The 20,945-nt window shown below is 43.4% G+C and overlaps 1 protein-coding gene across 4 annotated transcripts in view; it reads left to right on the top strand.

Annotated features, from left to right (window-relative positions):
- ncam1a (neural cell adhesion molecule 1a) overlaps positions 1-20,945 on the top strand; it is a 780,402-nt gene that overhangs the window by 341,588 nt on the left and 417,869 nt on the right. The window lies entirely within an intron of this gene.

The following is a 20,945-nucleotide window of genomic DNA, read 5'->3' as shown; positions in this document are numbered from 1 at the left end:
GTGTTTTCGGGTTTGAGAGCGTCTCTTTATGCGTCTAGACTCCTCGGAAACCGGACGCGAGAGACAAAGGGCTGAGGAATTCCAGGCAGTTTATGCCTTCCTGGAGGATGACGTAGATGATCCCGCCCACGCGTGACGTAGGTCACGCGGAAGAGGACTGGGACTTGTAGTCCCCAGAGACAAAATGGCAGCATGATACCTACAACCTCCACCTCATAAAACCTGATAAATCTGATTATGATTAGGGTGGAGAGAGTAATGAAGGCTGTTAGTCAAGAACATATTCACTCACTGGCCATTTTACACTACCGTTCAAAAGTTTGGGGTCACCCAGACAATTTTGTGTTTTCCATGAAAAGTCACACTTTGATTTACCACCACAAGTTGTAAAATGAATAGAAAATATAGTCAAGACATTTTTCTGGCCATTTTGAGCATTTAATCGACCCCACAAATGTGATGCTCCAGAAACTCAATCTGCTCAAAGGAAGGTCAGTTTTATAGCTTCTCTAAAGAGCTCAACTGTTTTCAGCTGTGCTAACATGATTGTACAAGGGTTTTCTAATCATCCATTAGCCTTCTGAGGCAATGAGCAAACACATTGTACCATTAGAACACTGGAGTGATAGTTGCTGGAAATGGGCCTCTATACACCTATGGAGATATTGCACCAAAAACCAGACATTTGCAGCTAGAATAGTCATTTACCACATTAGCAATGTATAGAGTGGATTTCTGATTAAAGTGATCTTCATTGAAAAGAACAGTGCTTTTCTTTCAAATAAGGAAATTTCAAAGTGACCCCAAACTTTTGAACGATAGTGTATTTGAAACACCTGTACACCTGCTTATTCATACAATTATCCAATCAGCTAATCATGTAGCAGCAGCGCAGTGCATAAAATCATGCATATATAAGCGCTTTAGTTACTGTTTCAAGTCAAAGTCTGTCCTATACCAGGATCTGGTCTTCCCAGGCTGTCTCCTGTCCCAGTACTATCCAGCTCTTGAGGCACATGGGCACGGCACCGATCTCCATTTCAGTAGCCCTCGGCCTCTCGCCTATTATATAGCCAGGGTTACAGTGGGGGGCTAGTCGTCTGGTAACTGCGAGAGTTTGACTCCCCACTTGCATCTGTATTGCAGCGTGCCTCGCCAGATGGCAGTAGGTGCCATTTTTATGATAGTCTTTGGTATGACCCGACCGCAAGTAGAACTCACGAGCTGTGTCCGAAATCACTCACTCATTCACTACTCACTATCTAGGGAATTCTATATAGAGGTAAAATAATAAAAAAAAAAAACACTTTCGGACCCTACTCCACCACTCCGTTATTTACATAATTACTGTCGCACAATTAAAACGTGCCAGATCAGTCGGCTGGTGGGTTTTCAAAATAATAAATACATACATGTATTTCTGTGATAAATACATATTATACTGAGCGTATTTCCCACATTAATAAATACAAAGTGCTTTGTGTCTGCTGCATCTTTCAGTTCTTTTAAATCAAGGCTGAATACTTTCTTCTTTGCCGCTGCCTTTTATTAAATCAAATTTGAGGCTTTTGATGACTTCCTCGCTCTGCACTGTAACTTTTATTCTTGTATTTTATCTGTCTTTCAGACTTTTTAAGTTTAGGTCATAAAAATAATTTTCCCTTATACCCAGTTATTTTTGTTTAGTGGACCGAAAGCTACTGAATTCGAATCACAAACTTCCAATTTTATTAGTTTTTTTTCTTTAATCGAACAATTAATGAATTCAGGGCCACGTGGCCCTAAATTCTCCGCTATTTTTTCCTGCTTCACCATGACGCAATGCAAGATACTACATCATGCATGACGTGGTGGGCTTTCCCCGTTCGCACAAGGCATTGTGGGATACAAATTTGAAACAGGAGAGAAAAATGGAGGAAGTAAGTGTCAGTCTTTCCAGCTTCGTTAGCACAGTCAAAGAAGGGAGAAGAAAATACATTATGCTGCGAAGGAAAGGAAATGCAGGACCAAACTAATAAATATCGTCGGTCAGTGAGCACCTCGGTGTGATCAGCTGTTCGTTTAGCGGCAGAATGATGTAACTGTCAGCGCACGGTCAAGGTAAACCTGTAGATGGCAGTAATGCAATCTGTCGTACACTACTTTTCACGATGCATTGTGGGGTACTATGAGTCCACTATATAGGGTGTAATAATTCTCACTATACATTTGGACAGCTCTACAAAATGGCAAACTCACTATATAGTCCACTATATAGTGAGTAGTGAGTGATTTCGGACACAGCAACGATTTCCTGGTCGAGAAGCAGACACGCAAACCACTAAGTCAGCTCACGGTCTCAGTTACTGTTCACATCAAAAATATGATCTTGGTGACTTTGTGACATGGTTATTGGTGCCAGATTATTTCATTCATTCCTGGGTTTTTCACACACAACAGGAATTCAAATAACAACTGTTTACAACCATGCTGAACAGAATAGCATCTCAGAACACACCAAACTGCCTTAAAGGGCATATTCTGGACCAATTTCGTGGTTTTTTTTTTTAAATGAAAGTATGTCCCTTTACACACTCATCCAGAAGGGTAGTTTTGCACAAGGCCATCTGTCTACAGCAGAAAAAAATAAAATAACAAAACGCGTCTGGAAAAATCCCAAGGGAGTCTGGAGCCAGATTCGTGACGTCACCTGCGGAAGCGCCAGCAGGCTGCACGAGCTTTGCATGGTTTCAGTGCACAGCCTGTGTAGACCAAGCGCTCCCATTTCTCTCTCATTGTCCGGTCTTTTGGGAAACGATGAGTACTAATCCCATCAAGATTGGTGTTGCTACACTCTCCTACGATACATCTGTTAACCATTTTAATAATTACGCGATAACGTTGAAGAAATTTGCAGAAAACCACCAGGTCGTTTTCTCATAAACAAACCAGCGCTGACGTAGGATTCTGAAGGAGGCGTCCCGCAGATGACATCATGAAACTCAATGTTTGCCGGGAAATCCAAATGCCAAGTTTTTTCAGAGGCGGACCAATTCGCCTCAAATGGCTTGATTTCAACTGAATTTTTCTGGTATTGCGCAAGGTAAAAAAAAATTGCAGAGAATGCAGAATGTTACAGATATTTGACCAAAGTTTAATATAAAATAGGAGAATTACATTGATCTTGCTCCTGAATTTACCCGTGATATGCCCTTTAATGTTCATCGGGTGCATTCTGAAATGCTTTTCTGCTCACCACGGTCATGTTTGAGTGACCATAGCCTTCCTGTCAGCTTGAATTAGTCTGACCATTCTCCTGATCTCTCTCTCATTTAATAAAGCGTTTCTGCCCACAGAACTGCCGCTGAGTAAATGCCCCCCCACCCACCCCACACACACACACTATTCTGTGGAACCAATAACCATGCCATGTTCAAAATCACTGAGATCACTCTATTTCCCACCATTTCGATGTTTACTGATTTTGTACATTGTGCAGCTACCATACAATTGACTGATTGGTTAAGTGCATGATTAAGCAGGTGTACATGCGTTCCTGTTAAAGTGGCCAGAGAATGCATGTCACAGCACAGTTTTCGTGGCAAGTAATTCAATGCGGCAAAAGTGTGGGAGATCCTACTGGAGAGAGAGAGAGAGAGAGAGAGACTCATTTTCATAAAAGTCATATATAATCACTGCTGGAAAGCATTTCAGATGAACATTTCATTTCCATTCTATCTTCGAACTGTCTGTCACATGAACTGTGAACATTCTTTTTTCTTTTCTTTAATTTAAAGTTGGTCCAAATGAAAATTGAAAACTGAAAAAAAAGGAATCCTATGTTCTTTATTTTGCATTTGGTTTGCTTTACTCTGCATAGTAACTACTGCTTCACAGGGACTTGTATGGTGAACATGCTGCATAATCGCATCCCTGTCGTATTTTATTCCTTTTCTAAAATATATTTTAATATGCACAGCAATGGACTGGCATCCAGCTCACACATAGTGTTCCTGGGAAAGACTCTGGATCCACTGCAAACATTAACCAGAAAAAAATGGTTCCTGAGATTAAAAAAAAAAAAATGGCAGGACATGAGGGATACATGATTATGAGTTCTTCTGTTTTTGTGTCGCAAACACTAATGAATGCGATGTACTTATTTGATACTGAGTTATCAGCAGAGCAAGGATACTGGGCTGAAACACTTGATTATTATTTTCAGACATGATCCACTTTCTTTATTTTATGCCTTGAACGTTTACAGTGTTGTTTAACATGACACAGATCATTCACATCAATATAGTACACAACCATGCCAGGTTTTTTTTTTATGTTATGCATAACCTGGCTTACAAAAGCTTATACAGAGAATGTCAATGTTAGGTCACTTTTGAGCAGTGGTTCTCAAAGTTGAGTTTTATGACCCCTAGGAGAATGTGAAGTATAACCAGGAGGGGGGTGGAGGTCTGTGATTTTTATATTTAGTTACAGCATTGAAAATCACGGCCTTTTATTGTAAAAAAAAGTTCCTTCCATCCATCCATCCATTATCTGTAACCGCTTATCCTGTGCAGGCTTGCGGGCAAGCTGGAGCCTATCCCAGCTGACTATGGCTGAGAGGCGGGGTACACCCTGGACAAGTCGCCAGATCATCACAGGGCTGACACAGATACCCCTTTTCCACTAAATCAGTTCCAGTGCTGGTTCGGAGCCAGTGCTGGTGCTGGTTCACAACTCGTTCAACTTGCAAGCCAGCTGAGAACCAGTTTGCTTTTCCATAGCTCGCGGTGCTAAGCGGAGCCACGTCATTACGTCGCTGTATACATCAGTTACGGCGCTGTATACGTCAGTTACGGCGCTACATTTACATAAACCTTGCCGCGAATATCAAAGCAAAAACAACACGGAAGAAGCAGCGGCAACAACAACAACAATAATAATGGATGACTTCGCGTTTGTACAGCTGCTGCTTCCTGTCGCTTAAAAATGGCGATCTTTCACGGTCTTGTTATTGTTGTTGGTCTTAACAACTCCGCCCCCTCCCCACTGACATAAGTGGTTCTTTCCTCTGGCCCAGCAGAGAGTTGGTGCTAGCCTGGAACCGTTTTTTCTGGCCCCAGAGCCAGTTCTTTGTCAGTGGAAACAGAAAACCCGGTTCCAAACTAAGCACTGGCCCCGAACCAGCCCTGGAACTGCTTTGGTGGAAAAGGGGCAATAGAGACAAACAATCATTCACACTCACATTCACACCTACAGTCAATTTAGAGCCACCAATTAGCCTAACCTGCATGTCTTTGGACTGTGGGGGAAACCGGAGCACCTGGAGGAAACCCACGCAGACATGGGGAGAACATGCAAACTCCACACAGAAAGGCCCTCATCGGCCACTGGGCTGGAACCCAGAACCTTCTTGCTGTGAGGCGACAGTGCTAACCATTACACCACTATGCCGCCTTGTAAAAAAAGTTGATATTTGCAACTATCATTGTGTTCTTATCACTGTTTGTTTACTGGATTGTTCACTTGGATTCAGTCCAAATCTTAATAGCTCAAAAAGTAGGTCTATAAATAACAATAATAACAAATTGAAACTAATAAAAATTTTAATAATTAGAATGTCACATGGTAGAATGCATACGGTACTTCTGCCAAGCCACATGTTATCAACATCAAAATCAAATCACTTGAACCTAGGATAAAACAAAAGCTGTACACCAAATTTCATCAAAATCTGTTCACTACTTTTTGAGCTACATTGGGAATAGGCAAACAAATCCTGGATCTGGATACGTATACAGATTTGCATCAAAATCGAATTAATTGTTCCTTTTCCCATGGCCCACCTTTCCTCAAAATTTCATCAAAATGTGTTAGCTACTTTTTGAGTTACATTGGGAAAAGTCAAGCAAATGGAGGCGAAAACATAACCTCTGCCGTAAAAATGTAAGTTGTGGGTGAAATGTTCAGGAATACCAAGGTTCTATGGGTTTAATACATTTCCAAAATAATATTCCATCCAGTTTTTTAGTTTTATTACTTATCGTCTACAACAGTGTTTTAATATAATAATATTAACAACCACTAATAATAATTAGTAGTAATAGTAATTATTATTGATTATTAATAATTACTACTTATGAATTAGTGATTAATAAGTACTAGGGATTATTAAATGTTATAAAATTAAGTTATTAAAAATTATTACAAATAATTATTAAAAAGTAGTAATTGGTAGAATACAAACAAATACTCATGGATTATAGATCTCGTCTCATCTCGTCTCGTCTTCTTCCGCTTATCTGGGGCCGGGTCGCGGAGGCAGCAGTCTGAGCATGGAAGCCCAAACTTCCCTTTCCCCAGACACCTCAGCCAGCTCCTCGGGAAGAACACTGAGGCGTTCCCAGGCCAGCCGAGAGACATAGTCCCTCCAGCGTGTCCTGGGTCTTCCCCGGGGCCTCCTCCCGGGGGGACATGCCTGGAACACCTCCCCAGGGAGGCGTCCAGGAGGCATCCGAAAGAGATGCCCGAGCCACCTCAGCTGATTCCTCTTGATGTGGAGGAGCAGCGGCTCTACTCCGAGCTCCTCCTGAGTGACTGTGCTTCTCACCCTATCTCTAAGGGAGTGCCCAGCCACCCTGCAAAGGAAACTCATTTTGGCCGCTTGCATCCGCGATCTTGTTCTTTCGGTCATTACCCAAAGCTCATGACCATAGGTGAGAGTCGGAACATAGATCGACTGGTAAACTGAGAGCTTTGCCTTTTGGCTCAGCTTCTTCTTCACCACGACAGACTGGTAAAGCGACCGCATCACTACGGAGGCCGCACCGATCCACCTGTCGATCTCACGCTCTATCCTTCCCTCACTCGTGAACAAGATCCCGAGATACTTAAACTCCTCCACTTGAGGCAGGACTTCTCCACCAACCTGGAGAGGGCAAGCCACCCTTTTCCGGTCGAGAACCATGGCCTCTGACTTGGAGGTGCTGATTCTCATCCCAGCCGCTTCACACTCGACTGCAAACTGCCCCAGTGCATGCTGAAGGTCCTGGTTTGAAGAAGCCAACAGGACATCATCTGTGAAAAGCAGAGATGAAATCCTGTGGTTCCCAAACAGGATTCCTTCCGGCCCCTTGCTGCGCCTAGAAATTCTGTCCATAAAGATTATGAACAGAACCGGTGACAAAGGCCAGCCCTGCCGGAGTCCAACATGCACTGGGAACAGGTCTGACTTACTGCTGGCAATGCGAACCAGACTCCTGCTCCGTTCGTACAGGGACCGGACAGCCCTTAGCAAAGAGCCCTGAACCCCATACTCCCGAAGCACCCCCCACAGAATACCACGAGGGACACGGTCGAATGCCTTCTCCAAATCCACAAAGCACATGTGGACGGGTTAGGAAAACTCCCATGAACCCTCGAGCAACCTATGAAGGGTATAGAGCTGGTCCAGTGTTCCGCGACCAGGACGAAAACCGCATTGTTCCTCCTGGATCCGAGGTTTGACTATTGGCCGAATTCTCCTCTCCAGTACCCTGGAGTAAACCTTCCCTGGGAGACTGAGAAGTGTGATTCCCCTATAATTGGAGCACACTCTCCGGTCCCCTTTCTTAAAAAGAGGGACCACCACCCCAGTCTGCCACTCCAGAGGCACTGTCCCTGACTGCCACGCGATGTTGCAGAGGCGTGTCAGCCAAGACAGCCCCACAACATCCAGAGACTTGAGATACTCAGGGCGGATCTCATCCACCCCCGTGCCCTGCCACCGAGGAGCTTGCTAACCTCCTCAGTGACTTCGGCTTGGGTAATGGACGAGTCCATCTCTGAGTCATCAGCCTCCGCTTCCTCAATGGAAGACGTGACAGTGGGATTGAGGAGATCCTCGAAGTATTCCTTCCACCGCCCGACAATGTCCCCAGTCGAGGTCAACAGCTCCCCACCCGCACTGTAAACAGTGTTGGCAGAGTACTGCTTCCCCCTCCTGAGGCGCCGGACGGTTTGCCAGAATTTCTTCGAGGCCGACCGACAGTCCTCCTCCATGGCCTCACCGAACTCCTCCCAGTTCCGAGTTTTTGCTTCTGCAACTGCCCGAGCTGCGGCACGCCTGGCCTGCTGATACCCATCAGCTGCCTCAGGAGTCCTGGAGGCCAACAAGGCCCGACAGGACTCCTTCTTCAGCTTGACGGCATCCCTTACTTCCGGTGTCCACCACCAGGTTCGGGGATTGCTGCCACGACAGGCACCGGAGACCTTGCGGCCACAGCTCCGAACAGCCGTGTCGACAATGGAGGCAGAGAACATGGTCCACTCAGATTCAATGTCCCCCGCCTCCCTCGGAAGCTGGGAGAAGCTCTCCTGGAGGTGGGAGTTAAAGACCTTCCCGACAGAGTGCTCGGCCAGACGTTCCCAGCAGACCCTCACCATACATTTGGGCCTGCCAGGTCTGTCCGGCTTCCTCCTCCGCCAGCGGATCCAACAGTGGATTATAGATAATTTTTTTAAATGGTGAACATTGATGTAAAATAACTGTACTACTACTAATAATAATAAACAATAATACTACTAGTAATACTTGTTGTTATTATTGTTATTATTATTATCAGTTCAATTGTTATATCAATGTTCACTATTAAAAACAAATTATTATCTATAATCCATGAATAATTGTTTGTATCACTACTACTACTAATTACTACTTTTTAATAATAATTTTAACTAATCTTATAACTAAATTTTATAGCATTTTAATAATCACTACTTATTATTTATTAGTATAATTTAGTAGTTGATAATAATAATTACTACTTATTATTAAATTACATTTAATTACATTAAATTACATTACTCGAGAACTTCCTCAGCCAGCTGTATACTGTACGACACTCAGACTGATTTTGCTGTCGGACACAAAATCACACACCATCAAAGATAATCTTTGGGGATTGAAATAATGCCGGCTAAGGTTGTTCAGCTGGTTCTACTTGCCGTTTAATATTTTCATTTTTGAAATGATTCATGGTGTTTTCTCCAGTAAACACCAGTCTTCTCCTTGCTGCTACAGTAGTTCTGCAGGCCCAAAACACACGACTTTGCTTCAGCTGTTTGCATGTCCAACAGTTGCCATTGATGCACCCTCTTGTTCACCAGTTGTGTGCATTCTTCTTAAAGTTAGTAAAAAAAAAACTATTGCAGAAAACAGTTTTAAGTTGTGGTATTTATCATTTTCTTTGCCATGGTATAGTCTTAATTTTTCATTTAGAGGTCTTGAAAAGGTCTTAAAAGTCTTTAAATTTGTACTTGAAAAATGTGCAGATACCCTGCACAATCTCCTGGTCAAGGGGCAGACACGCTAACCACTAGGCCAACTCGCATTGATTCTGTATTGAAGGGGGACTTTAAATTTATTTTACATTTAAAGGGGCCATAGAACATTGGCAGGATGGATGAATGAATGAAAATGAAAAAAGGTGGGATTGGTGCATTGGAATGGATGCTCAGGCTGCGTGAGTAATGAATTGGTTGATTGTTGGACCTTTGACATTGTCAGACTTTACTTGTCGTTTCCAATTTCTCAAACTAAATTAGCATAAAATTGAAAAAAAAAAAAAGTAAGGTCTAAAAAAAGGACAGAGCTTCCAGTGCAATTCCTGCGTCTGTGCTGGATGAAAACTCTGGAGCGGCATGCTCAACATTCTGCTTAAACTTTCCATTACCCTTTTGCCTTGTGTGCAGTCTTAATCCTTTATCTTCACAGATTTGTAACTAACAGCCTCAGCGAGGGAACGAGGTAAACATGCTTCCTCTCTCAGCTTGTTTTTCCTCAACAGAACGTTTCAAAGGGATCAATAATTTCCATTAGAAACAGCGCAATGATTGTGTGGCTTGTGTAGGTCACTCGCTCACTGTGAATAGGTTTAGCCACTTTATTAATTACAAAACACATTGCTGCCTGAACCGAACAAGCCTAAGCTCTGTTGCACATTGATGTGTGCTTACTCAGTGTCCTCTACAGTGGCTCAATAGGAGACTGGAAAAAACTTAGATTTCTTTATGTTCATTTTCAGTGTTGCCATAGTTACTTTGAAACAGTAATCTGACTACTGACTACTTCTTTAAAAAGAAACTTAGGCCCTGTCCACACGGCAACAGATTCAGGCGACTCCGATACAATTGCTTATCGTTTAGGCCTGGCGTCCACACGGCACCGGCGTTTTGGGTGCCCAAAACGCAGTCTTTTTGAGAACGGGTCCCAGAGTGGAAAGATCTGGCAACGTTGCCGTTGTGAAGTCGTCTGGATGAGTAGAACGGATTTGTTTACGATGACGTCACAACCACATGACTGTGAGTGCTTCACGCCGGGTAGAAGTGTAACGAACTCGATGCGAGTTGTCAACAAATCCTATAACTTGGTTCATGAAACGCGCTTACAAAATATTTTCACTGTGAATATTTATTGTGTAATGGTGCAAAGTGAGAGAGAGAGAGAGAGAGAGAGAGACTCTGCCCTTAGGGCAGAGTCAATCCCACCAGCAAAAATAGGGAAAAAAAGGAGCGATCTCACCTCTTCAGATGTTGGTTTACAGTAAGTCCTACAATACATTCCTCAAAAAGGGCATAGAAGAGCAAATTAATCCATCAACATGTAGCATTCAATTTATTCCGGACCATTAAAGACGCCGCCTTCCGCGTAGAATCATACGTCATCCTCGCCGCCATATTGGATAGGTCAAAGCGGAGAATAAAGATTAGCTGCGTTTAACTGTACCATCCAAATGAGATCACATGGGATTACCTTTCACAGGTGAGACTGGAAAAATACTTTTCATTGTATTTGGTCATTATAATGTAATTTTACAAACAGATTTTCCTGACTTTGTGGCTAATATGAAGTCTCGCGCATAATAGTTCATGCGCATGCGTCCTTACTTCTATTCTTCTGGTGTCTCCGAAGGGACCGTCTTACAGTGCCCCTAGAGGTGTGGCATGTGTATTGCATCGTTTTCAGCAAGCGTTGCGTTGCCATATGGACCTGATATTTGCCCATTTGGACGTGATATTTTTTTAAATAACATCTCGTTGCCGTTGTCGTGTGGATGTAGCATTAGTTAAGTTACTGACTACTTGCTTTCAAAAGTAACTAAGTTAAATTACAAGTTAGTTTATTAGTTACTTTTAGCAGCGAATGATCCCCCATTCCCATAACATAAAAATGACGACCAGTTTTGCCAATACTCACTTTATTGACATTCATTTTAACCAGAACATCAAAAATTACACTGATATTTGAAAACTATTTCCTGAAAGAAATAGGCCTACTTGTTTTTATAAAAAAATACAGTCTTTCTTGACTTTACTTAAAATAAAAACTTCTTATAAAAATAAAATAGTCTTTCTTGACTTCATTTAACATAAATACTTCTTCTTATAAAAACAAAATAAAATTGTCTTGACTTCATTTAACTTTGCGGAATCTAATGGCAGTTATCTACATGAATTAACATTTTATGGGCCTATATTGAACATCTTATTGAACCTGTTGTTGTTCAGCATTAGAGCAGCAAGAAGTCTCATCTCATTATCTCTAGCTGCTTTATCCTGTTCTACAGGGTTGCAGGCAAGCTGGAGCCTATCCCAGCTGACTACGGGCGAAAGGCGGGGTACACCCTGGACAAGTTGCCAGGTCATCACAGGGCTGACACATAGACACAGACAACCATTCACACTCACATTCACACCTACAGTCAATTTAGAGTCACCAGTTAACCTAACCTGCATGTCTTTGGACTGTGGGGGAAACCGGAGCACCCGGAGGAAACCCACGCGGACACGGAGAGAACATGCAAACTCCACACAGAAAGGCCCTCGCCGGCCACGGGGCTCGAACCCAGACCTTCTTGCTGTAAGGCGACAGCGCTAACCACTACACCACCGTGCCGCCCGCAGCAAGAAGTGGTTTTATGAAACAAAACAGGATAAAAAAAATAGTCTTTCTTGACTTCATTTAACTTAAATGCTTCTTACAAAAAAACTTTCTTGACTCCATTTAACTTAAATACTTCTTATAAAAAATAAAATAGACAGTCTTTCTTGACAGTCTTAATTTAACATAAACACTTCTTCTTATAAAAATAAAATAAAATAGACAGTCTTGACTTCATTTAACTTTGCCGACTCTAATGGCAGTTATGCACATGAATGAACATTTTATGTATATTAAACATCTTATTGAACCTGTAGTTGTCCAGTATTAGAGCAGCAAGGAGTGGTTTTATGAAACAAAACAGTATAAAACCCACATCTATACCGATATCTTGAAGGCAGACAAGACTTTGTCGCCAGCACAGAGTGTACAACGAACCTTTATGTTGCCATCCTTAGCTGAAATAAAATCAAAATAATGTCTGTATTTCCAGGTGCAAAAGGTGTACCTCTCTCCCTCCATTGTTTACATCTGTCTCGTGCGCGGAGAGGAGATGACGTAACCTCATAGGAAACGTGTCACATAACCCAGGTCGCCAAAAAATAATAAATAAATAAATAACCTACATCACCCCGAAACGCAAAAATAGTAACGCACAGTGTATTAGATAAGTAACTTAAATCTGACTACTGGTTTGGAAATAGCACTGCGTTAGACTACTCGTTACTGAAAAAAAGTAGTCCGACTACAGTAACGCGTTGCTAAGTAGCGCGTTAGTGGCATCACTGTTCATTTTTTTTTCCTTTTTGTTTGACCGTGTTTCTGTTAGTTTGTTTTTTTTCACTTGCTGACCTTAGGGGACTCAGTTCAGGTCAGATCTCCAGCCCTTTCTCCAGCCAAGGGCAGCACGGTGGTGTAGTGGTTAGCACTGTCGCCTCACAGCAAGAAGGTTCTGGGTTTGAGCCCAGTGGCTGACAGGGGCCTTTCTGTGTGGAGTTTGCATGTTCTCTCCGTGTCTGTGTGGGTTTCCCCCACAGTCCAAAGACATGCGGTTAGGTTGACATGGGGCGGCCTTGAGCAAGGCACTTCATCCCCAAGTGCTCCCCGGGTGCTGTAGCATAGCTGCCCACTGCTCTGGGTATGTGTGTGTGCTCATTGCTGACTTGTGTGTGTTCACTGCTTCATATGGGTTAAATGCAGAGGACGAATTTCACTGTGCTTGAGTGTATATGTGACAAATAAAGGCTTCTTCTTTAGAGGAATCAGAATTTTTACTTGGAGAATACTTGCCATTCAGTTGTACTCGACAAATCCATGGCATTTACCCCCCTAATTTATTACCCATTTGTACCTCTCTCAATGGAAAAATGGCACGTAAACCTCTAAAGGTGCCCTCCAAAGTTCAGAACACTCTTAAGCAAACAATAGTCACCTAAGGTTTTACAATTACTGAGTAGCAAAAGAAGACGCAAGCTTTCAATCAACAAGTTCTGTCATACTGAAAGGATTTGCAGCACACCGGGAGTGCAGAATTATTCTTAAAAGCAATCATCCATTTCAATAAAAGCAATAAATAGTCTTTTCAGTTGCATTTTTAGTCACTGGGTATGAATTAAGCAAAACTGGCAGATGCTTGAACAGTACTTAAAAGGCAGAGGATAAGAAAAAGTATAACTGTATATTTGTGGATATGGTAAACTAGAAAAAAACAACAACAATCCATCTAACGCTTGTCATTAAGAAATTTTTTCACAAACCATCAAACTGAGATAGAACAGGCTTTCATCTAACACAAAAATCATTAGAGATTAATATATATAAAGAAGCTTATAGATTTATTTTCCAACACTTCATTTTTCATCAGGCTGCTGTTACAAAACAGTCAATTCCTTAAAGTTTTCAAATTGTGTTTAATTTTAAATAAATGAGAAGGAGGGTGGCACGGTGGTGTAGTGGTTAGCGCTGTTGCCTCACAGCAAGAAGGTCCGGGTTCGAGCCCAGCAGTCGATGAGGGCCTTTCTGTGTGGAGTTTGCATGTTCTCCCTGTGTCCGCGTGGGTTTCCTCCGGGTGCTCCGGTTTCCCCCACAGTCCAAAGACATGCAGGTTAGGTTAACTGGTGACTCTAAATTGACCGTAGGTGCGAATGTGAGTGTGAATGGTTGTCTGTGTCTATGTGTCAGCCCTGTGATGACCTGGCGACTTGTCCAGGGTGTACCCCGCCTTTCGCCCGTAGTCAGCTGGGATAGGCTCCAGCTTGCCTGCGACCCTGTAGGACAGGATAAAGCGGCTACAAATAATGGATGGATGGATGGATGGATGGATAAATGAGAAGGAAGTCTTACATGCTTATTGCATACTTGTAAATAGACTGTAAATCTCCAGCATACTCTATTAGCATCCATTCATATAGTTATTAACTATGACTGGCAAAGTTCTACACGTTTATTTAAGACAGCATTGTTTTTTTAATTGTTACATCTTGTAATACTGCACTTTGCAATTATTTTTAACTTACTAGTGAACTCATAATGACTCATTGAGGCTCAGCGTTAAATATGTGTACGGATATGAAGGGAACCTTCTGTCCATACTCTGCATTCATTATGTCTGTATTGAAGTATTTTGACTATTTTCTATATTGTAGAACCGCGAGTTGACTTAGTGGTTAGCGTGTCCACCTCTCAACCAGGAGATCGTGAGTTCTACTCACGGTCCGGTGATACCAAAGACCATCATAAAAATGGTACCTACTGCCATCTGGCAAGGCATGCTGCAATACAGATGCGAGTGGGGAGTCAAACTCTTGCAGTTACCAGAGGACTAGTCCCCCCCACTGTAACCCTAGCTGTATAGGCGAGAGGCTGAGGGCTATAGAAATGGAGATCAGTGCTGCACCCATATTCCTCAAGGAGCTGGTTAGTACTGGGACAGGAGACTGCCTGGGAAGACCAGATCCTGGTGTGGAAGGGACTTTGACTTGACTACACTGTAGAACAATACTGAAGACATCAAAACTATGAAATAGCACATGGAACATGTATGGAATTATATCCCTTATCAAAAAAGTTCCCGTGCAGGGATTGGCCAAGGATAGTTCCATCACTGATTAAGCAATATATTTCATGACGTCAAAAAAAGAAAGGTTATGGTGTGAGTCAATCATGGTATTTAACAGTTCTCAATCTCATTTTCTCTAGCCGCTTATCTCTAGGGCTGAGACATGGAGACAAACAACCATTCACATTCACACCTACGGTCAATTGAGAGCCACCAGTTATCCTAACCTGCATGTCTTTGGATTGTGGGGGAAACCGGAGCACCCAGAGGAAACCCACACAGACACAGGGAGAACATGCAAACTCCACACAGAAAGGCCCCCGTCGGCCACTGAGCTCGAACCCAGAACCTTCTTGCTGTGAGGCAACAGTGTGAACCATTACACCACTGTGCTGCCCATCCACATCCATCCATCCATCCATCCATCCATCCATTATCCATAACCACTTATCTTGTGCAGGGTCATGGGCAAGCTGAAGCCTATCCCAGCTGACTATGGGCAAAAGGCGGGGTACACCCTGGACAAGTCGCCAGGTCATCACAGGACTGACACAAAGAGACAAACAACCATTCACACTCACATTCACACTCACGGTCAATTTAGAGCCACCAATTAGCCTAACCTGCATGTCTTTGGACTGTGGGGGAAACCGGAGCACCCGGAGGAAACCCACACAGACACGGGGAGAACATGCAAACTCCACACAGAAAGGCCCTCATCAGCCACTGGGCTCGAACCCAGAACCTTCTTGCTGTGAGGCGACAGTGTGAACCACTACACCACTGTGCCATTCGTCCACATATACAGTGTGCAGTAATTAACATTAATTAAATTATCCCAAGGCAGCACGGTGGTGTAGTGGTTAGCGCTGTCACCTCACAGCAAGAAGGTCCTGGGTTCGAGCCCAGTGGCCGACAAGGGCCTTTCTCTGTGGAGTCTGCGTGGGTTTCCTCCGGGTGCTCCGGTTTCCCAAAGCTTATTGGTGGCTCTAAAGTGAGTCTGAATGGTTGTTTGTCTCTATGTGTCAGCCCTGCGATGACCTGGCGACTTGTCCAGGGTGTACCCCGCCTTTCACCCGTAGTCAGCTGGGATAGGCTCCAGCTTGCCTGCGACCCTGTAGAACAGGATAAGCGGCTGCAGGTAATGGATGGATGGAAATGATCCCAACTCTTTCATTAAAAGAGGAAAATTAGATAATTCACCCAACAGATTAAACAAAAATAAATCTCCTCTTCCAGTATTGTTTTAATACTTTCTGTGTATTGAAATGAAGATTAAGTGTGAATTGTGACAGGGGCTAAGAAATGCAACAATGTGTGACATAGTACTATACAACATAGAAGATAGCACATGAAATATATATTTTTTCTTTTGCCAGAAGGACATTTTAGCCATGATTGTGCTTTAACCACTCTTATTCTTTCTGCGTACTTGAGAAGTAGCTTGAAATTGCGTGTCCTTGTGGTTCCACTTGATAATGCCTCATGGCCTTGAGTGTTTGTTTGATTTCTGTTCACCTTGGCTGGCACAGTGAGTTTCTCATTTTTTAATTTGATTGTGTGATAGTTTGCTGTTAATTCAAGATATTTTCTAAATGTGGGAACGAAAAATAAAGCCATTATATTGTGCAGTGGTGCTTGAAAAAGCGACTTAGTTACAGTATCGTGTTACAGGACAAAAGCAAAACGTAATGCTCCAAATAAACTTCACCAGGAATGGCAATTCAAATACATACTGTACCAACAGCAAAGGGGTTTGATTCGACTGATGAATTCTTTGATAGCATATGACATGGTACATGACTGACTACATTATTTAGATATACCACATTTATATTTACATTAGTGCCTTAGTTTAATGCATTTAAACAGACAACAGATACATGTAATATTATTTCATGCTGTAATGCTAAAGTCAAGTTGATATAAAACTTCACCCAAGTGTCCAAGACATACAGTCGCAGATCAGATGAAACAACTCCAAAGTTGATCATCGATCTACAGCCTAGGGTGTCCTCGTGCCACGTGCACTTATGGACACCCTTATGCTCGAACATGGTGTTCATTATGGCTAAACCGTGCATGGCACAGAAGTCCAACAACAGAACGCCACTTGAGTTCAGATCGGGCAGGCCGTTCCTTCCAATCACACCCCTCCAGGTCTCACTGTCATTGCCCACGTGAGCGTTGAAGTCCCCCAGTAAAACAATGGCCCATCCATCCATTATCTGTAGCCGCTTATCCTGTCCTACAAGGTCGCAGGCAAGCTGGAGCCTATCCCACCTGACTATGGGCGAGAGGCGGGGTACACCCTGGACAAGTCGCCAGGTCATCGCAGGGCTGACACAGAGACAAACAACCATTCACACTCACATGCGCACCTACGGTCAATTTAGAGCCACCAATTAGCCTAACCTGCATGTCTTTGGACTGTGAGGGAAACTGGAGCACCCAGAGGAAACCCATGCAGACATGGGGAGAACATGCAAAACCCCACACAGAAAGGCCCTCGTCGGCTACTGTGCTCGAGCCCAGACCCTTCTTGCTGTGAGGCGACAGTGCTCACCACTATACCACCGTGCCACCCTATATAGTACATTTTTACGTTCTGCAAGCTGATGAATGGTTCAGAATGCATTCACATGGTTGTCTATGTGAACATGCTTTACTTTACGCTCAGGCTGTCGAGTCTTGCTTGCAATTTCATGAGATTTGATGCATAATAAGTGTGCAAGTTCCATAAAATCCTTCTCAATTCTTCAAAAATGGGGTCTGTGAAGCTCGATATATACAGTCCAGATTTCAGAAGGAGGCAAAGTACTTTCGTATTCTTTACAATCACGTCTACTCAAAGGATAAATATTCACTGGTGCAGACTGACTTTTAATATCCCTCTGGTTCAGCTCCTCTACTCTCCTAAGCTTTAAAAAAAGCCTGGTTTTAGTCGGCAAAATTAAAGGCATTGAGAGATGGAGTCGTTTTGCTGTCGCTAACAGTTATTCAAGCAACTTAGGTCATTTGACTAACTTCAATGACAATTTAAACTAGATAGAGACTGTGACTAAAGTCACAGTAATTTGCGCTAGCTGAACTTTGTCAATTGAAGGTCAAGGAAAAGTTGTGCTCTGCCACCCTGAAAAAAAAAAAAAAGATTGAAAAAATCATGAAAATTGACAGTTACAAGTGATTGAAAAAAAAATCCCCATTTTTCATGGATCATTCCGGATCAGTGATCCAGATCAGCACCAAAAGGCATAGCAACGTAATTCAGCCCAGAGGTATTCTTCATGTCAATTTAGGGATGATTGGTTGAAAACTGAGGGAGAAATAGCGTCCTAAAAATGTTATGAGAATAATAATAGTAAGAAGAAGAATAAAATAGAAAGATCCTGAGTGAGAGTAACAATTTGCGCCAGTGCTGCTCGGGCAAATTAATAAGCCATGGACATTGCAAGGGTTATCACTGTCTATGCTGATTGTTTCTGTGCTGTGTATAAATCTCGGATGATCAAACGCCCTGAGAGGAAAAACTTTAAAATGTAAAATCTTTCACCCTTGATAAGAAGGTTGTGAGTTCAAATCCCAGCACCAGCAGGCTGCTTCTGTTGGGTCTTTAAGCAAGAATCATTACATTACATGGCATTTAGCAGACGCTGTTATCCAGAGCAACGTACAATGAGTGCAGAAGTCAGGTACACAGAGTGCTGAACTTTTAAACAAGAAAGTTCTCGTACCAACTGAACAAATGACAGCAATGCCTCATGTAATATTATGTTAAAGTATCAATACTCAGCAAACAGCCAAGGAAACAAACCAACCATATAAAGTACAACTAAATAGAGAACTCAAATGGCTAACCCCAGGCTAGACCGTATACAGTCTGGGTTGGTTGAGACCAAAAGGCAGTTACACAGTGGGCAGGGAAGCAGGGGAGAGGTAGTCTGGCTAACGCAACTTCAAAGCTCTGCGAGCATTGGTCTGGCAAAGATATTAAGCCCAACCGTTTCCCAAAGCGCATGGTTGACCCGCCTCCCTGAAGTGCCTCAGTTTGCTACTGGTCGAAGCCAGAAAAGGCTGTGACGAAGCTTAAACCAATCACATCGCTCTTTCCTCTGACGTATGTGATGCGACGGAAACTGCTTGAGTAACAGGAAGAAGAAGGAGGAGCTGAAGAGGAAGAGGACGATAATAGCGCGATCAAAGGTGAGACGACCACAACGATAGGATTCTCGCTGAGCCCCATTGATTTGGCTACCAGCGGGGCTAACTGGTAGATTAAACTCTTACCGAAGCCGGTCGGGAGCAAGGCGAAAACGTCCTTCCTTTCAATAAATACCTCCAGGGCTGCTCTTTGCTCCGTTTTCAATGAGAACTTCCCGTTGAATGCTTTCAATACAGCATCTACCGCTGTGTCAAAGGCTTGCCGCTGCTCCATGTTCGTAATGTTTCTAGTGAATGAAGCGCTTCTGGCATAGATTCTGTAAACAATCTATGGCTTCCGGTCGCAGTTCTTCTACGTCACTGCCTTGAACACGCCTCTACCCAGGGCCGTTGGAGATGCTCAAAGTTGATTGGCTCCCGATTTTTCGGGAGCTTGGAAGAGCTGGAAATAGCTTGCCTTGCCAGACTAAGTTCGCAACAGCCCCCCGTGTTGCGTCACACTTAGGATGGGTGGGCCCAGGCTAGGGGAGAGGTGCAGCCTGAAGAGGTGAGTCTTCAGTCTGCGCTTGAAGGTGGTCAGGGAGTCGACAGTTCTAACCTCAATGGGAATAGTCATTCCACCAACGGGGAACCAGGACAGACAATAGTCTTGAGCGGGCTGGGCAGGAGCGGAGAGGAGGAGGGGTCAGGCCACCATAACCTTCTATACCTTCCATATCTGCTTAGTTGCATTCTGTATCAATTTTAAGTCACTTTGGTGAAAAAAAAGTATCAGTCAGAAGAGGTGAACCAAAGACCATCAGAGCTGCTGTTACAGAAAATTAAACAAGACTTTCTAATGACTGAGTCCTGAGGATTCAACAGTGATGTGAAATCTAAATATGACCTTACAAAATAAAACAAAAAAATAATTACAGAATTGAAACCGGCCTTGGGCGGCACGGTGGTGTAGTGGTTAGCGCTGTCGCCTCATAGCAAGAAGGTCCGGGTTCGAGCCCCGTGGCTGGCGAGGGCCTTTCTGTGCGGAGTTTGCATGTTCTCCCCGTGTCCGCGTGGGTTTCCTCCGGGTGCTCCGGTTTCCCCCACAGTCCAAAGACATGCAGGTTAGGTTAACTGGTGACTCTAAATTGACCGTAGGTGTGAATGTGAGTGTGAATGGTTGTCTGTGTCTGTGTCAGCCCTGTGATGACCTGGCGACTTGTCCAGGGTGTACCCCGCCTTTCTCCCGTAGTCAGCCGTGATAGGCTCCAGCTTGCCTGTGACCCTGTAGAACAGGATAAAGCGGCTACAGATAATGAGATGAGATAACGATAACTATAAATAAATCGGTCCCCCTGCAGTTTATGTGGTTGGTGGTGACACCAGACTGATAACGATACCTACGGTATAGCCCAGGCCTGGGTTTATCCGTAGTCTATCGGTGAGATTGCTTCTGGAGTGATTTTTCCAGGCCGATAAAACACTTTTTTGTTGTTGTTTTTTTGCATTTCCGTTTCCAGTTGAGAGTACATCGTGCGCATTCTGGCTGCCACTTCTCACCGGAGCTTTTTATTTTATTTTCTCCTTATTTATTTATTTGTGTGTTTATGTAATTTGATGTTTGTTTTTGTCTGAGTGTTTTTGTCCACCGGCTAATGGTGTAGTTCCGGACCCAGTTTTGGGTGTTGGTTCCCTCCAGGCCTTGGTTCGCTGTGGGCGATGCCTGTTCTCCTAGCTATGGACTGTAGTGAGCTCATTGCTCATTTTAACATTGCGGTTGTCCAGCACTCTGTGCAGCAGTGCTTGGCATGATGTTCGAAGCGATGTTGTTCGGTGGCATCGCGGCGG

This window comes from Neoarius graeffei, chromosome 12, assembly GCF_027579695.1.
Source record: "Neoarius graeffei isolate fNeoGra1 chromosome 12, fNeoGra1.pri, whole genome shotgun sequence".
Classification (NCBI taxonomy): Eukaryota; Metazoa; Chordata; class Actinopteri; order Siluriformes; family Ariidae; genus Neoarius; species Neoarius graeffei.
This window is presented reverse-complemented; position numbering and strand designations above follow the sequence as displayed.